The 10,359-nt window shown below is 39.8% G+C and overlaps 1 long non-coding RNA gene across 1 annotated transcript in view; it reads right to left on the bottom strand.

The window, feature by feature from the left end:
• Positions 1-712: 712 nt before the first annotated feature.
• The window catches only part of LOC140632872 (uncharacterized), a 57,774-nt gene continuing 48,127 nt past the window's right edge, over positions 713-10,359 (bottom strand). The window contains exons 3-5 of the long non-coding RNA XR_012030529.1: positions 3,270-3,416; positions 1,670-1,713; positions 713-1,109 (exon numbers count right to left, since the gene is read on the bottom strand). This is a non-coding gene — a long non-coding RNA (uncharacterized lncRNA). The remainder of the gene's footprint in view (positions 1,110-1,669; positions 1,714-3,269; positions 3,417-10,359) is intronic.

The raw sequence follows: 10,359 nt of genomic DNA, 5'->3' as shown, positions 1-10,359 counted from the left end.
GGTGAGCTTGGCATCCTCTCTCAGCAGCTGTAGTGGCAGAGCTCATGAGATCCTCATGGTTGGGGGTCAGTCAGAAAAGAGGCAGAGATGACCTCTCTGGGGAATGTGGTTTAAACCTTAAGCTAAGCCCTGAAGGATGAGACTGAGTAAAGCCTGGGAAGAGCCTGAAGAAGAGAATCCCAGACTTCTGGAAGAGCAAATGCTCAAGGATAAGCTCTCAGCTACAGAAAGAAGAGGAGACCTTGAAACCACCCCAGGGAAAACCACAGTGATGATTAAAGGCCCATAAATATGAGTCATAGACAAAGGATAGTGACCAGCTAGCCTTCATCTGCCTCACAGAGAAGAGGAAATTAGAAAATAAAGGATTTCATCTGGAATAACTTCTCTGTTCCAGTGAAGTTTCAGAAATGCTTTAGGACTTTCTATCTCCCTCTGCAGACCAGTCATCCATGGTGCCCTCTGTCCAACCAATCCAGGATGATCATACATAGCAGCTCTAGATTTCTGCAAAGGTTCCAGCTCACTAAATGAGAGCCCCTGTAGATCGACCTTCTGAAAGTGCAAATCACATTAGCAATATTTGAAGACTCAGGCAAGCTACAAATTTCAGGCCCTGACTAAATGAAACCCTAGGATGGAGAACTGACCTGTGCATAGTCTAGCTTACCCAGAATGGAACTCTCCTAATTCACTCGTTTAAAATGGATAAACACGAAGACATACAGATGGCCAACAGACACATGAAGAGATGCTCACTCATCACCATGGAAATACAAATCAAAACTACAATGAGGTATCATCTCACACCTGTCAGAATGGCTAGCGTCAAAAAGACAGGAAGTAACAAGTGTTGGCGAGGATGTGAAGAAAAAGGAGCTCTTGTGCCCTGCTGGTGGGGATGTAAATTGTTTCAGCTACTTAGGAGCTTAAAAATGGAAATGGCATGGGGCACCTTGGTGGCTCAGGTGGCTAAGCATCTGGCTTCAGCTCAGCTCATGATGCCAGGATCCTGGGATGGAGTCCCATGTCAGGTTCCCGGCTCTGTGAGGAGATTGCTTCTCTTTCTCCTTCTACCTGCTGCTCCCCCTGCTGTGTTCTCTCTTTCTCTGTCAAATAAATAAAAATAAAACATTTTTTTAAAAAATGGAAATGCCACATGATCCAGTAATCACATTACCAGGCATTTACCTAAAGAAAATGAAAACACTAATCTGAAAAGATATATAGATATATACCCCTATGTTTATTGCAGCATTATTTACAATAGCTAAGATCGGAATAAAAGGCACAACATAGAATAGTCAGGGCAGCCTGGGTGACTCAGCAGTTTATTGCCACCTTCAGCCCAGGGCATGACCCTGGAGACACAGGATCGAGTCCCACACCGGGCTCCCTGCATGGAACTTGCTTCTCCCTCTGTCTGTGTCTCTGCGCCTCTCTCTCTCTATGTCTCTCATGAATAAATAAATAAATAAAAATCTTTAAAAAAAAAAGAATATAGTCAAAAGTATTGTAATACTGTGTGGTTACAGATGGTAGCTATGCTTGGGGTGAGCATAGCATACAGAGAAATTGAATCACTATGCTGTACACCTAAAACTAATGGAACATTGTAATGTAAACTACTCAACTAGTCTTTAATAAAATAAAATGGATAGATACATACCCCATGTGACTTGGACTAGTGTTCTTAAATGCTGACAATAGCACCTGGCAAATAACAAGCACATAACAAGTGTTATTATTAGCAAGTGTAATAATTATTATAATTATAATTATAAATATAATTATTACTGTATTTTCTGTGCTCCTAGCCACTTCTTATGCTGGCTCTATCAGTTAGAATTGCATTTAGCCCTCATGAACAAATTTTCTAGCTGACTTGGATGAACAAGTAAAATTTTGTTTTCTTCCTTACAAAAAAGACCATAGGTAGGTTATTTTTTCATGTGCTTCCTTAGATCTCTTCACATTTATTTCATGAGTATCCCCTCATAGTCACAAGATGGTTGCTTATGCTCCAGCCAGGGAGCTTGCATTCTAGTCCAGAAGTAACGTGTAAGCAAAGAGGCAGCACCAACAGACTTACTTGTGTCTTATTGGTCAGAACTGTGTAATGTGGCCTTCCCAAAGATTCAAAAGAGGCTGGAAAAGTGGGTGTTTGTCCTATTCCAGCCTTTAGAGAATAAGCAGGTAAGGAAGGAATAATGAAAACTTTGAGATACAGCAGAGGTTAAGCACAGTTTCCTGCCAGGCAAGGAAAAACATGATCTAACAGAGAGGCATTAAGCCCTGTGGAATGGGGTTTTGGAGAAAAGAACTTGTATGGGGTTTTAAAAACCCAAACCAAAAATTGCCTCGAAGTCCAAACTGGGCTTGAACTTTTAATTGAGCCTCTGGATTAGTTGAGTCTTAAAGGTACAGCTGAGTCACAGACCACACAGGGTCAAAAGTTTACCATCAGGCAGTTTTTCTGCTTTTGGTCTGTTCTCTGGAAAGGGTGTGTTTTTTCTTTTGCTCTGGGACCCTGACTGTCATCTTATAATTTTCTACATCCTCCCATTCCGGGTTCAGTAAAGCCTCCTAGTTTTCACCAGAAGCAAGGCAAAAGAGGATTGGGAAGGGACATCAGATTAGCCAAACTGTGACCAGACCAACTCCTCCAGAACAGAGCCTTCAAAAATTTTAATTTTCATGTGAATCACCTGGGACTGCACGTGATTAAAACACAGATGGGGGAGGTAAGAGGGCGCCTTAGTAGGGTACGGTGGCTCAGTCGGTTAAGCACCTGCCTTTGGCTCAGGTCATGATCTTGGGGTGCTGGGATGGAGCCCTGTGTGGGTTCCCTGCCCAGCAGGGAGTCAGCTTCTCCCTCAGTCCCTCACCCCACTTGTGCTCTCTTTCTCCCTCTCTCAAATAAATACAATTTAAAACACCCCCTACACACACACACACACACACACACACACACAGATTGGGTCAATAACTATAGGTTTGGGTCGAGATTATGCATTTCTAATAAGCTGCTAGGTGATGCCAATGATAAAGGGATAATATAAATGACATGGTTAGAGAATAACAGCTGCTTCTCCGTCCCCAATCCACCAAAGTGAGTAACAACTATTATTGTTTTTACGCTCCTATGACCAAAAGATTATTTCTTTATTTAAACTAAATTCTCATTAGTGTGTTACTGCATTTCAATGGTCTGTATAAGAGATAATCACCACATATTATGTAACAGGAAGGGTGGTTCCCCCACTGACCTTCCTTGTGGAGAGAGTTCCAGCTGGTTTCATCTGGTCATAACAGGGTCAAGGGCTGAGCTTTCCACTTAGCCCACCACTGTCCCCTAGGTGTCGCCTTTCATTCCAAGTGACCCAGAAGTGTCCGGGCCTTTTTGGTTTTTCCAGCTTTATTAAGATATAAACGACAAATAAAATTGTAAGATATTCAAAGCATAAGTGTGATGATTTGATATGTACACTTTGTGAACAGAATCCCCCTTCCACCCGCTGAGTTCATTAACATGAGCGAGAAGTTGTTCACCTACACCTATCTTGGGTCGGAGGGATTCTGAGGAAAGCTTAAGAGACCTCCATTCTAATATTTTTTTTTTAATTTTTATTTATTTATGATAGTCACAGAGAGAGAGAGAGAGAGGCAGAGACATAGGCCTCCATTCTAAAATCAGGGAGGAGAAATAACATATAATGAGAACAAAGAGTATAAACTAGGAAAGGGTCTGAAATTTTACTCTGTTTTCAAGCTAACAAGTTGGTCTTTCACAGTTTCACAGATGCCAACACAAGAAGTGGGAATCCCGGGTCAGAGATGAAAAGTCATTTTTATTCACAGCATCACTGGCAGTGTGAGCTTCATGGTCACATTGGTTTGCCTTGTCCCCCAAGTTTTGTGGGAGCAGTGAGACAACCTCAGGAATATGCTGTGCATGCCGTGCATCTGAGGAACCCTAAGATTAGGAAACCCCCAATCTTATAAGTAGGGTATACAAGCAAACCTGCCTCAGCCTTTGCTCCAGAGGTAGACATGACTTAATTACACTAGTCATGAAACAAATCTGCCCTTTGACCCAGAGGAAGACATTATCTCTAGCTTCTCAGGCTGCTTGTTACACAACAGCCTTCAAAAGATAATCCAGAGCAAACACTATTGCAGATATGTAAATGCTATGGAGAATTGCCACTACTCCCAGCACAGGCAGATATGAAAAGGTGAAAGGGAAAGACAGATGGATTATGGAAAAGAAATGGAAATAAGATTTCATTTAGGATATCTCTTTAGATTGTCATATTACTGACTTTATTAGCAACTATTGTGCTGAGCACACAATAAGCCATGGAAGTAATGTGTCTCCGTGCATCTGAAATATCAGTGTGTTTTATACTTATTAGCAAAGTTTTGGGGGGGCTTGTTTTTGGAGGAGGAGGGTTCAAGGAAAAGAGGGAGGTTATTGGTGATATGTTCCACAGCATACTGTGGTTCCATTACTCCAGTACTAAATAAAAACATTAAAGTCATCAACTTATCTTTGCTTTCAATAATCAACTGCTGAAAACTCAGTGCTTATCATTTAAGAGGCATTCCCTTAGCAATAAAAACCTCTTGGCTGCAGCTTCTCTTAATGAAGGGTGCACACAGTACCCTCCTCAATGAGAGACGATGGTCTGAGCAGGAGCAAATAAGCATCATCAGTAAGTTCCACACCCTGGCAGTGCAAAATGCAACTCCCGAGTGAAAGCACATTTGCCCTCCCTCTGCTCTCCACCCTCCTGCTGAACTGTCCTAGCTCAAGGATGTCTGATGATTCTCCTAATAGTATAAGACTCCCCTAAATGTTTATCACATATAAAGGAATCTAGAAATCCTCCAAACTCCAAATCAAGAGCTATTATTTTGATTTTCGCCTTCTTCAGGGCAGCTGGTTCCTGAGGTTGTAACAGTATCCAACCTGGTGGAATTAGGTGTACAAGGATATGGGCAGAGGCTACAGAAGCAATTTCACATTATGGTACTAGAGGCAAGAAGGTGAGGGCTTGACTCATTCGAGTGGTAAATCCTTGGGTGTTCTTAAAGCTGCCAATCACGAACTAAACCTGATAAAAATCATCTGGAGGGTTTTAAAGAAGGAAAAGAAACTGAAACCAATACTATATTGCCTTGAAAACTACCATAACACGAAAAAGGTCAAATTATAGTTGATCGAAGACACAGTGGGAATAAGTACCTTTAGAGCTATGGTTTTTCATTGCAACTCATAGGCTCTATATTATTTCTCAAGGCTACAACAGCCAAGAGCTAGTTAACCACTTTGTTTGATGTGCATATTTGTGTGTATGCTAGGAGTGATAGGAAGGGAAATAGAAGTAGCAGTTTTATGTTAAAGAGAAGGAGTGATAGGAAGGGAAATAGAAGTAGCAGTTTTATGTTAAAGAGAAGGAGTGATAGGAAGGGAGATAGAAGTAGCAGTTTTATGTTAAAGAAAAACATAATTTGTGTTATTTGAAGAGAATTTAAAATGGTATCTGGATTCCTCCAATACGTATCTGCTTCAAAAAAAAAATGAAAATTTTTACCAACTGGGAAGAGGATAATAATCAGGCTCTGTGAATTGGAACTCAAGTCACTTTTTTTTTGTTTTCAAATAGAAAAGCTAGTTTTACTCAAATGTAACTGGTTCAATTAAAATTCCCATAGTGGTTTGAAATTTCAAAACTACACAAATTAACTAAGCCTTTAGTGTCAGTCCTAATTATTAAAAAACTATTAAGATTGAAAAAAATCTTTCTGCACATACTATGTGACCCGCTAATTCTGGCCTTGGCTAATACCTCATGCCGTATGGAAAAAGCAAGTGAAACCCAAGAGTAGATATTGACTTGCATAAAAATATCAAGTGATCCCAATATTTTTTAACTATAACTGGTTGGTAAAGGAGAGGCCAAAGTAGCATAAACTCGTATTGCCTTCCTGTCCCTTAGGAAAGTATTTAAGGGGACACTTGAGTGGCTCAGTTAAGTGTCCAACTCTTGATTTCCTCTCAGGTCATAATCTCAAGGTTGTGAGATCAAGCCCCAGATCCAACTCCAAGCTGGAAATGGAGCCTGCTTAAGATTCTCTTTCTCCCTCTCTCTCTCTGCTCCTCCCTGTCTACCCTCCGAGCACACATGTGCACACACACCCTCAAACAATTGGTTCAGTCAATTGTCTAAGTCTCAGGTTTTCTAAGTGTCAATAATAGTAGTTACCATTAATTGATTTTTATAATGTGTTGGATACTATTCAAAGGACTTTGTATGAGTCAATTCATTAATCACTATAATAATTCTATAGAGTAGTTGCTATAATAGTAGAACCACTATTGTTACCATTCCGGTTTCTTAGATGAGGAAACAAAGACCTAGAGACATTATTAGGTATCCTGTATGAGGTCTTAGTACTAGCATGTGGAAGAGCAAAGCTTTGAATCCATCTGGGCCCTGGCTTCTGGTGGCTTTGTTGGGTCCTCTATCAATATACTTCTCTAAGTTGTAGGATTTCATGAGAAAATGCTGGTGACGCACGTAGCCCAGTGTCTGGCACATAGTAAATATATAAAATCATTTCCTCTTACTGCCATCTGCACAAAACTCCTAGGGCTGATCAAGTCTTTACTATAATAGAGTTTACTAAGTACAACATATTTGATGAATACGTGTCTCCCAATTTTCCCTGAGGGAAAGTTCCATGTTTCTCATACTGGTAACATCATTCTTTCCATCATCCAAAACTTGATATTTAAAAGCTGTCTATATAAATATATAACCATAAAACCAAGCGTCGTGTACCTACCACACAGTTTACAGCAAAGAACAAAACCAGGAACTTTGCACACCCCTCCCCCCACATAGTCCCACAGGGGGCTTCCCTTCATCTCAAGACCCTCAACTTTATCACATCTGTTAAGTCCCTTGTGTCACAGAGTCCAAAGACTAGCACCTGGACATATGTGAGAGGTCATGATTCAGCTTAGCACACTCCCACTCTTTTACTTATTTATTTATTTATTTTTTTTAGTCACTGCTAGGGTCCTAGACTAGATCATTATCCTATAGTTCTAAACACATCATAATCACCTGCTAATTGGCCTTTCTGCTCAGAGGTGAGGCTAAGGTGATATCTTATCAGGAAGTGGACACGTGCCCTAGGCATCAATTTATGGGGCGCAATAAGCTACCAGAGAATGTTTTTATCCCAATTTCATACTGAGTTACTAACTTTGTGTTTGTTGTGTGTGGAATATATCAAAGTGTTCCCCAGTTTTGCTTATGTATTTATTCATTTCTAGGCAAATATCAGCCCCAGATAGGGAGAGAGGGCTCAAATGCATTGCATTGCCTTTGGACTCCATTTATCCTCACCGTGTCAGTATACTTGCTTCAGCTGCTCTCCTCTATTAAAATCCTCCACTGCAATACCAAATCCACCCTCTTAAAATACATGGCATTGGCTTATTAGAAACTATAATAAAAAAGAACAGAATAGTCAATGACTCCCAATTGCCTGCAGTCATGATTCTCAAACTTATTAAAGTGGAAGAGAATCTGGGAGTCATGCTGCTCCAGGAATGTCATAAATGAAGAAATAAGGACTGGGTCCCAGATGGATGTGGGGTTAAATTCTGGCATTCCACTTAGTAGCTATGTCCCCAGGGGCAGGACACATGTCCTCTCTGAGCCATTGTCACCTAATCTGCAGCATTTATTAAGAGGATGAAATGAGATATTACAGGTAACGTATTTAGCATGAAATTTAGGTGTGTGCTCAAAATCTTCATTCCTTCCCTCTCCCCCAGTGAAATAACATACTTTTTTTTCAAAACCATGAAATCATCACCGAAACTTGTGTAATATCTCTGGCAATCTATGTGACTATGTAATACAAAATATAAGCTATGAGAACAAGTTCTCAAGAAAGATAAAGCTACCAAACTAAACCCAGTGAGCTAATTCAACATTTGGGATAAATAATTCTTTGCTGTCTTTTCATATGTTGACATTGACAAATGTTTGCTAACAGATGAGCAATAGCAGTGGGTGTGAAACATTTAAAGAAAATATTCTAGATGGAAAAATTGCAAAAATTGGTGGGGGGGGAATCTCGACTCATTAATTTGATTTGTAACAAATTGAAAGTCTGACATTATTTGATTTAACCTCAGAACATCTCAGTACAATTCACAAAATAAAATATATTCTTTGGCAGTGTGGTGTGAAGAACCCATCAGATAAAATCCAAATTGCTTATCCTGACCTTCAGTATGCCCTCAGTTTGGTTCCAACTTGTCTTTTCAAAGTTCTCTCCCTGTAAACCCCTGTCTTAGATTAGTCTAAGACTAATTAGTCTTAGGCTAATTGCCTTTCTGCCTATCATTCTGCCTGCTTCTCCCTTGTTTCTAAGCCAAGGTGACTAACTCAAATGCCACAGCTCCAGCCCATGAGAAAGAGCAGGTCATACAAATTTTCAAGAGAAGCCAGAACTCTGGAAATTTGGTGTAGAATCTCTCAGTTTTTAAATATTTACAGCTAAATTAAAATGTTTCAAAGAAAACAGGTTTATAGGCTATATTGGTTTCTTGGCCTCTAATGAGCAACTCTGATCTTTGCAAATGAGCCAAGTGTAGCCTAAGTGTCCTTCCCCACTGGTGAGTATCTGGGGAGATCTCAATTCCTGTGAGCTAGTCTACTTCTGGATCCATCCTCTTGCATTTGCAGCTCTTCCTCTCTTTAGCACTCATTTATGGGCTGATCAAAATTGCTGTCCAATTTTTATTTGAGTTTTTGGAGAACAGTGATCATATGTCCAAAAGGATTTTTGTCTTGTACTGTTTTTCTCAACTTAGGGCGCACTGTATTTGACAAATGAATAAATTACTCATTGAGAGCTTCTTCAAGTTCTACCAACATAATGAATTTAGTCAATAAATTCTTTTTGTTATGTGTTTTGACTTCCCCACACATTTAGCTGCTCAGCAGGAAATCATCTAAAATTTTCTCATCTTTATCCCAATTCACAAAAGACACAGCTAACAGATATAGAAGAAAATATATGAATTTAGACTCTAGGTTACTCCACCAAGTCAGACTGATGCATTCTTCTCCTTACACATGGGACCTGAAGAAAAGACGCTGGCAGGTGGAATTGCATGGGAAACCTTTTCTGAGTTACTTGTTCATAAGCTGCCTTCCCTATCTTCCCTCTTTAACGAGTATTGACACTTCTTAAATGAGGAAAAAAATCTATATTCAACTATCTTATCAAAAAAAATCCTAAATTAAACCCATATTATTTATGCACCATGATGATGTAGTGTTTGGATTTTATGTACCAGAGCTGGCTTCCATTTGTGTGGGAAATTGAGATTTGTCTATGTGTCGAAACAAAAAACTCTATTTCTACCTTGATTCCTGCTCTTCCTTAACCACATCCAGAGCGTCAAGTCATTGTTATGTCAGTGCATTATTGGCTCTAGGGGCTTTTGTCCATAGATCAAAACTGTCCACGTCATGAAGCAAATTGCTTCTGCTTTTATAATAGCTGTGGGCTCCCTCAGCAAGGCACAGTTAGAGAACTTAAGCTTCATACAGAGTCCTACTTGCTTGGGGGTCTAATTCACTTCTGAAGCCTCTATTTGCTCATGCTGTAAAATGAGGGCAATGATACTTAGCTAAGAAAGGCATTGTGAGAATTCGGAGGCCAATGTAGACAGCAGACATGAAAACAATCGTGGCTGTCATTCATTTTTCCCTCCCCCCACCCCTCCTGTCTACCCTTCTGAAGTGAGGTATATAGAGTATGGCTGCTCTTCTTCTAAAATGATGTGGAATTTGGAGAAAGCTGTTTTTATTTGTTCCACATCCTATTTGTAATTTCTCTCCATGGAGCAACTCCATATATTGTTAGATATTTCTTTCATCCACTTATTCACTCAACAGATATTTGCTTCTCCTTTGAGTCATTTGTAGACTGAATAAATGAGAGCTATGGTATAAGTTGAGTATATGAAACTTACAACATAAGTTAATTACATTTAGTATGCTGAAACATAATTTACTTATTAGAGTGATGATGTCAGAATAAGCTTAGTTTTTCTTGAAGTTGGCAGACATTAAATTCTGGAAGGAAGGGATGCCTGGGTGGCTCAGTGGTTGAGTATCTGCCTTCTGCTTAGGTTGTGATCCCGGGTTCCTGGGATCGAGTCCTGCATCTGGCTCCTTTTTCCTTTGCATATGTCTCTGTCTCTCTCTGTGTGTCTCTCATGAATAAATAAATAAAATCTTTAAAAGAAATTCTGGA

Source organism: Canis lupus, chromosome 5 (genome assembly GCF_048164855.1).
Source record: "Canis lupus baileyi chromosome 5, mCanLup2.hap1, whole genome shotgun sequence".
Classification (NCBI taxonomy): Eukaryota; Metazoa; Chordata; class Mammalia; order Carnivora; family Canidae; genus Canis; species Canis lupus.
This window is presented reverse-complemented; position numbering and strand designations above follow the sequence as displayed.